This window comes from Eubalaena glacialis, chromosome 1 (assembly GCF_028564815.1).
Source record: "Eubalaena glacialis isolate mEubGla1 chromosome 1, mEubGla1.1.hap2.+ XY, whole genome shotgun sequence".
Taxonomy (NCBI): domain Eukaryota; kingdom Metazoa; phylum Chordata; class Mammalia; order Artiodactyla; family Balaenidae; genus Eubalaena; species Eubalaena glacialis.
In genome coordinates, this window is record NC_083716.1 from 147,939,475 (window position 1) to 147,952,523 (window position 13,049).

At 38.4% G+C, this 13,049-nt stretch overlaps 1 protein-coding gene across 1 annotated transcript in view; it reads left to right on the forward strand.

The window, feature by feature from the left end:
- Nucleotides 1–13,049, forward strand: part of THSD7B (thrombospondin type 1 domain containing 7B) — a 787,061-nt gene that overhangs the window by 748,458 nt on the left and 25,554 nt on the right. The gene's annotated exons all lie outside the window — the stretch shown is intronic.

Below are 13,049 nucleotides of genomic sequence, written 5' to 3' on the forward strand. Positions count from 1 at the left end.
AATCTCTGCTGTCAGCAAAGTGACTCAGTTATACACATATTAGACGTTCTTTTTTTTTAATATTCTTTTCCATTATGGTTTATCACAGGATAACCATATCACAGTAGGACCTTGTTGTTTATCCATCCTATATATTAGTTTACATCCACTAACCCCAAACTCCCAGTCCTTCCCTCCCTCACACCCCTCCCCCTTGGCAACCACAAGTCTGTTCTCTATGTGTGTAAGTCTGTTTCTGTTTCATAGATAGGTTCATTTGTGCCATATTTTAGATTCCAGATGGTATTTGTCTTTCTCTGTCTGACTTACTTCACTTAGCATGATAATCTCTAGTTGCATCCACGTTGCTGCAAATGGCATTATTTCGTTCTTTTTTTATGGCTGAGTAGTATCAGTCCTTTATAATGAGGCAGAGGGTGAAGAACTGGCCTACTAACAGTGGCAGACCCCAGAGGGGCCGCTGACCCCGTGGGACGGTGTTTAGTTTAAAGGTCCTAAGTTCAACCAATTCAAAAAATGTTGGCCTCTGTGGCTTTTAGAAGAAGATGTATCCTATAAGTAAAGTTAGTTCCTGTATCAGGTAAACACCCCCAGTCACAGTGGCTTCATATCATAGGTTAGAGACTAATTTTTCACTCACATAAAGGAAGGGGTAGTTTCTGCTTCACGAAGTCAACCAAGGACACAGCTTGATGGAGGCCCTACCGCTTAAACATAATCGAGTTTCTCTGGAGGGTGATATCCAGCTCGTCCTGTGGAGGTTTTTATGGACCAGATTGGAAGTTGTGTATATCTCTACTGTCTATATTCTATCGGATAAAATTTGGTTCCACTTCTCCAGCTCAGTGCAAGACAGCAGAGTAGGAAATGTAGTTTCTGGATGGCCAGTCGCTTCTTAGCAACAGTGTTATGGAGGAAACAGTTCCTGTGGAGGAAAGGGAGTATAAATCTTTGCTGAACAGATAGCTATTAATACTATAAGTTCCTGGGTAAATAATGAACAATGGCAAGGAATTCAGGAGGCAGCTGATACTTGGGAGCTAGGCAAATGGCAACAATAGATGGCACTCCAGCCATCAGGCTAAAGTAGGGACCAAGACATGTGTCCATGTAAAGAGAACAAGGAGAGCATAACAGGAAATCACAGAGCTGTGGTTTAGGATAGGACTCTCGTCCTGAAAAAGAGTTACAGTTTATCACAAGGTAAATGTCAGAAATTTGGAATAGGGACCTAGGGAGAATCCTGCTATATGGTTAGTCACTAAGTAGGGGAGGAAAAGGGAAGAAGAATTGCATGTTGGAGGAATTGTGGAATCTGATGGGGAAAGGGGTTAAAAGACCTGGATCTGATCACCAAACAAAGATATTTGGAAGGAGGTTTTTAGAAGCTCTGTGACTGGACCACTGGAACTAGGATATGGGCTCATTTCTAAGCTATTCACAAATGAGCAGACTGGGGCTATTGATAATTCTCTGCCTTAGTTGGGACTGTCTGAGGAGCAGACGCAGGATGTAGCAGGAAAAGGGGCTCACCTGTGAACTCAGCTCTAAGATCCTGGAGAGGGCAGAGCTGACAACAGTACTCAGGATATGCCTTAGAAAAACGTAGCTAAGGAAGTTGAAATTTATTTCCAAACAGAGCATCGCTCAAAATGAAAATCTGGGAATCACAATGTCCAGAAATAACAGCATGCCATTTCCTGCACAATTGAGAGCCTGCAAAGCATCTCAGGAAACCAAATGGCAAATCTTAGGACCAAGATTTCAGTGATTGATTGACCTATATTAGTTTCTCAAATATTCTGATTGGCAGCATGTATAGTTTTCAGCTGGGCATCAACTTTAAAGTTGGGTAAATCGAGTTTCAAATTGCAGCTCTTTAGGCAAATGACTTACTCTGAGTCTCAGCTTCTTCATCTCTAAAATGGAATTCATGCACATGTTAGAGGCTTTGTTTTGGGTTTGAGAATTAAATGCTATGAAGTATATGTAGGCATCTAGCACAGTACCTGACACAACATGGGTGTTTATTATGTGTTAATTTCCATCTCCACCTTCCTACACACCAGCAGTAAAGAGTGTTATCAGAGACTCCCTAGGATCTTTTAAAGATTATCCCATAGACTCAGTTCCTCTCACTGTCCACTCTCACATCTCATCCTTTTACCCCACTCAAAGTCCATCCATTAAAATCACAGTCTAAGTAATATTTTGAAAATGCAAATCCGAACAGTTGTTTTCCTATTGACTTAAGAGTCATTTATCCATTAAACAAATACTAATGTGCCAGTCATAGTACAATGTGTTGGACATGAAGCAGTGAGGGGGGAAAAAAGACAATTTCCCTCTTCTCATGGCACTTACAAGGTAGTTGAGGGACAACACATAGTAAACAAATAGGTAATATTACATGTAGATGAGTTCATTAAACTAGAGGTGTTATTTGCATTAGTGATGTGAATAACTGGCTGCTTCCCTGTCCAGCGTGAGCTACCCTGGTTATCACAGCCAGAAGCACTGCAGTCTTGTCCTCGTGGGCCTCTGCTAGGAGGTGTGACTCTCCTACAGCTATGAGAACAGCCGTAAAGGGTAGCATGGAAAAGTAGAGAAAGGATGAAGTCCTGTATTGTGAGCATGGCCCACAAGGACCTGCAGGATCTCCCCCATGCCTGCCTCTCTATCCCCATCACCCTCCACTATCATGTTGGATCTCTCTGCTGTGATATAGTATATTTCAGTCACGATCTTGAGTGTATGCTTCCTTCCACCTTGGTTCCTTGCCTCCCGTGGAATATCTCACCATCACCCCCACTATCACCTTCTAATACTTTAATTATGTATAAATTGAATCAATTTTTTAAATAATTTTTATTTTGTCATCATGTCAATATAGATATATTACAGTGAACATTTACAATGTTTCAAATGGCATTTTTAAAAATTATTTATTTATTTATTTATTTATGTAGTCTGCACTGGGTCATAGTTGCGGCACACGGGATCTTTGTTGCGGCACGCATGTGGGATCTAGTTCCCCAACCGGGGATTGGGAGTGTGGAGTCTTACCCACTGGACCACCAGGGAAGTCCCTGAATCAATTTTAATATCTGTCTGTCTAAGGAATCAGTGACCTTGTTTGGGTTCTTCATGGGTGAATCCCTCTAGTTCCCATGAAGCACAGTACCTGGCACATGGGGGGAATCTCAGTTAACGTTTGTCACTGCCCAGGTGGTTCTGGACTATAGGGGAAAGTTTGAAGGGGAAAAGCTTGCAGACTGGATCGTAAGCCCAAAGGCAGCGAACCCCTGCCAGTGGCTATTTTCCTCTCCCTCTAATTAAACTCATAAGTCTTGAGCATCATTACTCAAGAATGTGTTCAATGCAAGGAGACAGAAGATCTGTTTATCATTATTTTTGCCCCAAATATCCTAATTCTGCCACTGTACAAAGTCAGTGAAATGTAACAGATCTCCATGTTATGCTAATACACTACCTTTGAAACTAGGACCCCCAATTGTAAGTGTAGTATTATATAATATGACTTTAATTTTTCAAGCAGTTCTGTTAGTGCTGTGGACTCATCAGACCTCGTTAGTCTACTTGAAAAACAAAAACAAACAAGGAAAAATACTTTCCAAATCTGAATCCCACTATTAGAGATTTCTAGGCAATTAGAGTTTGAACTTAAATTCACCTTTTCTAATCCTTAGAATAATAAACAAAGACAAACGATCGAAAATTTCCTAAGGAAAGTCATTGTGTGACCTAAGGCACAGAAGGACTAAGGAAGGGATGTTAACTACGTGGAGAAATCGACTTGTGTAAAGCACTTGGAAGTCATTTGATAGTTTCCATTGGCACATAAATATAGCACTAGTTATAAATCACCTCTAGCTAGCTTCTAAGGGTCTGCTAGGATAAGTTCTTGAGAATCCTTTCTTGACCTTTAGATGCCTTGATCTCCTGAATTAAGATGTAATAATGCCTTTTAAAAAATATTCCATAATCCTGATATTTGGCAAACCTTCCAGGAATCTAAATGTATATGTATTCCATGTTTCCTTTATTTATTCAAGCAGGATTTATAAAGTTTACATCTATTATCCTTATCCTGACACCTACTGGTGTACTCTTTCTTTGTCAAAAGTGGCAGTGCAGAAAATAAATTATATGGTAATTCTGCTATTTTGACTTCTATTCTTGAAGTCAGGGCTGTAGAGAAGTTTACTCATATATTTCACAACTACTCACTGGAAGTTTCCCCAGAGCCAGGCATTCTCCCAGGAGCTGAGGATACACTATGTATAGAAAGGATAAGATCCCAGGGAAACAAAGTCCCCTGACTTCATAAAACTAATATTCTAGTGGAAAACTAGATGGTGATGACAAGACAGGGAGACGGCAAATAAACAAGTGAATATACACAAAAGTAACAGACACTGATGAGTGCTGTGTTGAAACAAAAAACAAGTTATGTGATGGAGAATAACAAGTGTCTTGCAGGGGAGTGAGGGATGCGGGAAGAGAGGCCACTGAGGAGGTGATATTTATGTCAGAATTGAATGACAAGGTGCCGTAGTTCTTGTAACTGGTGTTTTCTTTACTAGGCTTCTCAGGGTTCAATCTCACAGGCATTTTATGACTACCTGTTGCATTCAAGGCTCTATATCAGGACCTACAAACAAAAATATAAAAAGGAATATTTTTAAATTATATTTGTGCCCAATCTTAATCTTTAAAAAAATAAATAAAATGAACAGTACAAAGAATAGGACACATAGCCCTTGAATTTTTAGGCAGCTACCGTCAGGACACTGCTGAGACAGCCTTTGTGGTTCTATTCTATTCTATTCTATTCTATTCTATTCTATTCTATTCTATTCTACCAGCCCTCAAACTATCAATACTTCCATATTCCAGCCTTCCAGCTCCAATCTTCCAGCACCACTCTTTTCTGATCACCAGCCCCCTGGCAGATAGTACTGTTTCCAAAATGAGACAACTCTGCATTTAAATCATGCCTTAATCCTCATGCAGCACAAGCTAAAAGTAACAAACAGCAAATAATCAAACGCAGCAATATATGGCACAGATGAACTTGTTTCTTAAAAGAGACCAAACTCTGGCACTGAAAAGGTTGGAAACTACCATTGAAAAACATCTGCGCCTTGTCTCTTTTAAAACGGTGTGCCCGCAGCTGTCTTTTTTCTTTTTTTTTCAATAATCACTTTATTTTATTTTATTTTTTCCAATTCAAAATATATTTATTTAGGGCCTTTCCATAGTCAGTTTATTTTAATATAAGTTTGCCACCTTTTATTATTCTTTATTTTTTTAACATCTTTATTGGAGTATAATTGCTTTACAATGGTGTGTTAGCCTCTGCTTTACAACAAAGTGAATCAGCTATACACACACACATATCCCCATATCTCTTCCCTCTTGCATCTCCCTCCCACCCTCCCTATCTCACCCCTCTAGGTGGTCACAAGCACCAAGTTGATCTCCCTGTGCTATGCGGCCCGCAGCTGTCTTTTGTACTAGCCGTTTTCTTTTTTCCAAGTGGTGATGGCAATGGGGCAGGGACCACAAGAGGAGACAGAGTTTATTTAGTCACATGAAAGTGCGCAAGCAAGTTGCACGGGAGTCTGACTTCAGCACCTGCGGCTCTCCGCTGACTTCTTTATCAAAAGCAAAATGCACACCGTTGTCTCCGTTTAGGAAATCACTGGGCTGTCAGGCAAATCCTGGTGAGCTGGGTGTCTTGGATGCTTCCCCCATAGCCACACTTCCCCATCAAACCCACAGAACTACATTGATCTGAGGGGAAGCTTTGAAATGAGCTCTTTTTTATTTCCAAGCGTCTGGATTGTCTCTTTAATGTACACCTGATGCTTGGCATATACTTTCTAATTGTGTTAAAGATTTCAAGGTTAGAACAGCCTGAATCCAATTTATTTCACGTTAAAGAGAGACTGATTCTAGACTTCCACTAAGGGATCTTTTTAGATAGATTTCAAAGATCAAAGCATGTAATAGCAGAGCTTAATATTTGGATTAGTCATGATCTTGGTCTGTTGAATTTTCATCAGTTCAGTGGAATGTAGAACTCCCTAACTTTAGCATATCATGAATTATTCAAGCGATAACGTTCCAAGAAGGTTATTAATCCCAGATTATGATTTGTTCCTCTTTCACATTTTTTAATTCAGGGTGTATGAGTTTATAATATTTTTCTATACTACGTAATCCAGCCTGCCTCTTGTGTTTCGCAGATGGCATATGATTTTTCTGTCCACTCTAGTCCATAATGAAAAAAATAATTTTGTATTAACTCCAAAGCACCACAAGTTTGTGCTTTCCAGCTTTTTTCTTTTTCTTTTTTTTTTTTTTTTTTAATGAAACTCTCTAGGAGTTAAGCCAGCATTTTTATTTTTATTTATTTATTTTTGGCTGTGTTGGGTCTTCGTTTCTGTGCGAGGGCTTTCTCCAGTTGCGGCAAGCGGGGGCCACTCTTCATCGCGGTGCGCGGGCCTCTCACTATCGCGGCCTCTCTCGTTGCGGAGCACGGGCTCCAGACACGCAGGCTCAGTAGTTGTGACTCACGGGCCTAGTTGCTCCGCAGCATGTGGGATCTTCCCAGACCAGGGCTCGAACCCGTGTCCCCTGCATTGGCAGGCAGATTCTCAACCACTGCGCCACCAGGGAAGCCCCTCTTTTTTTTTTGTTTGAAGATTTTAAAAGGCAAGCCAGTAACCTTCAGTTTGTGTCTGAATAAAACATGATCAGTGTCATATCCTTGATCACACACAGTCCAATAGTTATAACAGCTCAAACTTATTGACTATATCAAGTAATTAGTTCCTATGACAAAGAACAAGCAGCTAAATTATAGAATGGGAAAAAAGAAAGACTAGAGAAGAATATCCAGTTTTAAAGCTGGCTTTTCCAATGGCCAGTTGTAAGACTGAGCCAGCCTTTGCAGAATTCAATTCCACTATTTTTTATCGGTAAAAAGACAAAATATTAGAATAATTACTTTTTAATATCTATTGGTCAAAGGCACAATTATTGGCACCAGGAGTATTTTAGCTCTTTACAAGAGTACTATGAAATTATAGGCATAACTTTACAGGTATGGTGACAGGCAATTAAGTAACCTGCTCAAAGTCACGCAGCTTGTCTGTTAGAGGAAAGATTTGAACCCAAGTTCAGGTGTCTTCTAAGCCCCATTTTCTCCACTGTGCCCCTTTACATCTGACACTGTATATGTAAATGTTCATGTTATGTACTTGGTCTTGGGTTGGGTGCTATGTCACTTTATAAAAATTCTCATAATTTATAGGTGTATTTAAGAATAAGCAGAGGAAATGGATCTCAGATTGGAATACAAAGGGCAGTGAGGGCTTTAAGTCTCTTTGAATTTTAAGCCTCCTAAATGTATACTTGTCTCATAATTAGCAGTGTTGCATATTATTATCTCTTCCATCTAATTGGAATATAGCTGCAGGGAGCCAGTCTTCCAGATAGGGAATGTGTGAGACTTATAGAATAGCTCCAGGATTGCTAAAATCACTCTCTGTGACTTTGTCATCTTGCATCCCACGGAGAGAGCCTCATTGCGGGTATTTCTGCTGTATACTTACAGTGGTCTGTCAAGTTTTGATACCTCTTAATGGGTCTGAAATGTGATTGTTGGGAATAGAACTGAAAATAAGCAGCTAGAATGCATACGCACTGTCACAGAGAAATCTGGAGCTCTATCTCCAAGCAAAGGCAACGGTGCCTAATCTTCTGCCTTTAAAAGACCTATCTCACTCCCGTGATACCATGGTCTATCTTGACCTCTAAAACTGTGGTCTTGTTACTTCCTTACTTTGCTAACCCCACCCCCAAATAGATGGTCATGGCTGGGGCTCATCTATTTTACTCTGAAAAACTTATGGACTCTTTGCCTTGCCTAACTTGAGTGTTCTCTAGGATGAAAGGTGTCTGGATGCCTGAAACCATTCTTAGACAAGCCAAGGAGTCCCTCTATAGGGGAAACCCATGGACCGTAGCTCTGCATGCAGAATCATTACTGCACCTTCCATCTTCCGCAATGCCAAACATATGCTGAAGATCTATCTTTAGGCTGCAGATCAAGATCGTAGTTTTTCTCCACTCTGTTATATTAGAAAATAACCTTGATCCCAAATCCATGTCAATCCAGGCTGTATATTTAAAACAAACTTGGCACTTAAAAAATAAACTTGGATAAAAATTCCAGATGATGTGTGTTTAAAAGAAGTAAAAAACAGATGTCCAGCATAAAGAACTGCATGAAATTAACTGAGCATTTTATAGACAATCTAACTTCCTTCTGCTTTCAGAAATTTACTCTGACAAGTACCCAAAAGCAAATAAAGAGTTATCACAGAGTAAGGTGTCAATACCATAATTGTAAGTAGTTTCTTCTAAAGGAAAATATGAAATGTATGAATACAGGTAACCCATTTATTGCAGAGGGGAGACCTAAGTGTACTTCTCAAACTTGTTCAAGTGGCCTAATGACCTCAGCATAGCATCTGATACCTGACTTGGACCAGGTGAGATCTGTTGGAAAGCAGATGCTTTTGGAGTAAGACCAATTTTTGTTCCCATCCTTCTAGCTGTGTGACTTTGCAAAAATTATTTAATTTCTCTGGGCTTCAGTTTATCACATAGGAAATGAGACTGGGACTCTTGTTGAAGTGATAGATTTGAGGCAGGTGGGGAGAACAGGTGCTCTCAGGGGAAAGAAAGCAAAGCAAGCAGGATAAGGAAGGGAACAGAACTAAGCAAGAATAGGCTATATCGTCTCTATATCCTAGAACATGGTATTCACTCAGTTAATTTAGACCCTCCCTCCATAATGAGGAATACTTTTATAATGACAAAAGGTATTATACAATAAATTGCCTTAACCACAGAGACATATGTGATTAAAATTGATTAACAGATTGACCTGACCAGCTATTAACGAGGTGGTTGTTAGTATCCCTTTGCTTCTTTTTTCATTTATTTTGTAATCTGCTAGTATTTTCAACTGACTAATACTAGGTAGCAGCCACCAAAAGCTTAAGAATAAATTCAAAGTAGCAAATACTTAAAAGTGGAAACATTTTATTCAGTAACCTAATTTTTTGGTGCGTATCAGGAAGGACCATCATCACCTTGAGGTGACACTGAACATCGTCCTTTGTGGTGTAGGTTGGCCAGCCCTTACAGATGTCAGCTCAGGAAGACCATTCCCTGCCAGCGGTTGTGCACATGCCTTGAGAATTTAACTCATGTTAAAAAAAATAGTTCCCAGGTGGAAAGCAAACCAGTAATAGTAATATTCAAATAACATTCTATAAGCTCAAAGTGACTTCATATACTACTGTCTTCGTATTTACATGGCTATGGTACGTTGGAGTTTATAGGTATGTTCATATAAATTGCTCAGATATTTTATTTAATGAACTATTTAAGATTAAACAGGTATGTTCTTCATTGCTCTATTCTTATATTTCCTTTTCCAATTTCCCATCCAAACGTACTTTGCATTGTGTGCCTGGGTCGTATTCAAATTGTCCAGAGCTATCAAAACCATGATTTTCAGTTAGTTCAATGAGCATCTGTCAGGGCCACAGAAGAACCATTGTGTAGAGCCTATCACTGTAACAGTGTTGGTGGCTGGCTCCCTGGATCTGAAAGTATGGTCAGAACAGAGAAGCATCGTGTTTGACTCCATCTCTTTTTCATGAATGTATACATTGACAAATATGTAACGAGTTTTGAGGGGTTTTTTTTACTGCTTAAAATTTCCCACATCCCCTTTGTCAGTGGAGCCTCAGAGTGAAGCCTGACTGCTGCTGAGTTCAATGGGAGTGTGATCTGGTCCAATATGCTTTAAACCTGTATGCAGATACCAGTATTGGCCTTTCTTTGGGGGGGGGGATGTTACAACTAGTGTGCCCCGCTATCTATTTTCTTCTGGAAGTCTTACCATGCAATCCTTTTTCCTTCATTGCCAAAAATTATCGCTAATTTAACAGTAGGCCTAGTATCACTGTTGCTTATAATGAGTTCCCAATATTCCTAAAGGGAAGGGAGGAAAAGTTTCAGAGAGAATTGCTAGCAAACTTAACCTACTGTAATCTGGGTCTTTATTCAAGTGGAAACATTTTGGAGCTAGTGCTTTTCTCTCTTTTATAGCCTGAAGTGCAGATGAATAAGAGAATCAGTTTCTTTACCTCATTGGTATTACCCATTAAACATATTGTCTATATCAACTATTGAATTCAAGTTTCAAATAGATTCATAAACCCAAACAAGAGTTGTCTGGAGAGTGTCCAAGAAATTTCTCTTATTCTCAAATTGGAAGCATGAGGATGTGGATGGCAGCCACCTTCACTCTTACCCTGAGGGCAGAAGGAGTGTAGGCTAGGGTGTAAGAGGTTGGGTGGGACCAGGCTAAATCATTATGGCCTTCGTAGCTGTGTGCATTTAATGTTAAAAAGCCCAATAGAATACAAGTAGCATGCTTTATATACCCATTACAGGTTTGTTCCAGGGCCAGGTCTAGGAATTGATATGAAATAGTAGTTGTCAAAATAAATGATTAAAAATATTAAGATTTAGCCAGCACCTACTCTATTTTAGTTATGTTGTAAGGTAGTTCATATATGGTATTTTTAAATTCATATACAACATGAGATTAGTCACGGAGTCCTCATCATCTCAGTATTCTTCACCTGAATCAGCATAATTGTGAGATCTGTAGGAAGCAGAACCCCTTATACTATCAAAATATTCGCTGTTGAACTGACCACTTATAAAGCCGTCCCCCAGTCAACGAGTCTTCTGGATTAACGCACATGCCCTGTCATTGCATCAAGGTATTTGTTGGTCCATCTCTAGCTGCAAATGGAATGTTTACCCACAAAAAAGGGGCACAAAATGGAGCAATCTGTACACCAAAGATTAAGCGGAGCTCTTGAGAAAATTGATGAAAAGTGACTCAAATAACAAAGATTCTATGATCAAACTGCGAAAGCCAGTCACAATAGAATAAAACTTTCATAGGGTCATCATAAAATTATGTAAAAAATATCAATGGTTGATTTATTCTTTGTCCTAATAATAACTGCATAGTTGCAATTACCTGCATGGTAGTTGATATTAGATAAAATAAACCCACTTGCATACTTTTTAGTTGCAGAAAAAGTCCCATTTAGATATTTTTCATTATTTATTAAAAATAATTTAATTCCTATTTGAAATATTCATTTTTAAATGGCATTTTCCCCAGCATGAATTATCCTCAGATAATAAGGACTCTCCGTATACTTAATTTTATTTTGCAGGAGAGGAAATTTATGCTCAGAGGAGTTAAAGTACTTTCATACAGTCACATCATTTACTAGCTGTTAATTTGAGATAACTGTTAACAACTAGAGAATTTTGATGCCAAGTCCAGGTTTCTTTGCACCATACATCAGCTATTTTAAAATGTTCTTTTTCTCATATTCTATATCAGATCATAATTTTAAATATCTTTCATTTGGCCACATCCTCCCCTGCTTTCTCTCTCTCATGAAAAATCACTATCACAAAACAATTCCTTAAGTCTCCTGCCATTAGAGGTCCCTTTTATAATAGAATAATTACTGCCAAGAGATAGGTGCAAGGTTGAATATTACATTCAGTGTGATGTTTAGAATTCCAGGGACCATTGGAAATGGTGGGCCTCCTTGTCTATACTATCTGTATTCCATGTGGCTAGATTTTATATTTACAACTTCAGGAATTGTGGGGAAAGTGTCTAATTAAAGGGATACTTTCTCTGATTATTTAATTTATACAACCAAATACCCCTGACTTAGAAAAAGGAACTTATTAAAAGATATCAAGTACCCCAAAGAAATTTGAGGTGCAGTAGGTACCTTTTATACTCTCGTGCCTTCATTAGCAATATTTTTCTTATGAACTTTAATATTAGCCAATTAAACATGATAATATACTTCAAAATGTAGAATTATTATATGCTTCTTGGTAGTAGTTGGCATAGTTTGAAAATTGTATCTTGGTGTTTGGATAGCAAAAGGCAGAGAAATCATATGGCTGTGCTTTCAATGAGTGGTTGTAAGACTTCATTATTTCAAAAAGTAACAGCATCATTTTTTTTCCATTGACTTCATTAGGTTCCCCCCACCTTGATGTCCAGCAGAAAATATTTGTCACTTTAATGGAAACAAATAAAATAGTCCTAAAGTAATGGCCATCAATTCAACAACAAGCTTGAAGTTATTTGGTTTTAATGAAATAGAACCTCTTTAGCTGTGATAAAGGTGATACTACATTGTCATTATTCTTACAAAGATGGATAGAGAACAGAGTGCAATGATAATGACATTAGGGTAATACATACTTAGTTCAAAAGGATAAACGTAAAGATTATCATAAAACTGAAGAGTATTTAAACAAGAATTAATGTGAAATCTTGAGCCAAATGTGTTCATCAAGCAAGGACAATGTTTCATATGAATAAGGTGATGTCCAACCTGTATGATTTGATTTGAGTGATGCTGGGAAGGAACATCTGTCCAAAGCATTTGTTCTTCTCAGTGCCTAAGGAGGCAGAATGGGTAGATTCTGTTATTCGCAAAGCCTATGTTATCTATAATATGGAAAAATAATAGAATTTTCCTCCAGGGTTGTTATGATTATTCAGTGAGTCAGTATATTTAAAGTATTTAGAAAATTGCTTAGCACATGGTATCTGCCAAATAATTACGGTGATATATCATCACACATTTTCAGATACCAGATAATATCATATACACAATTTATGAAAATATGAATTAAACAAATATTCAATTAGTGCTTAATATATATGGAGTACCATGTTAGGGACAGATTCCCAGGCCTCAAGGAATTTAGAATCCAATGATTAGAACTTCCTAGTTTTCCTCAAGGGTCTTCTCAGAGAGAATTAGTTTACCACCAAATCTATGATAATATTCTGGTGGCCACTAAGAGGT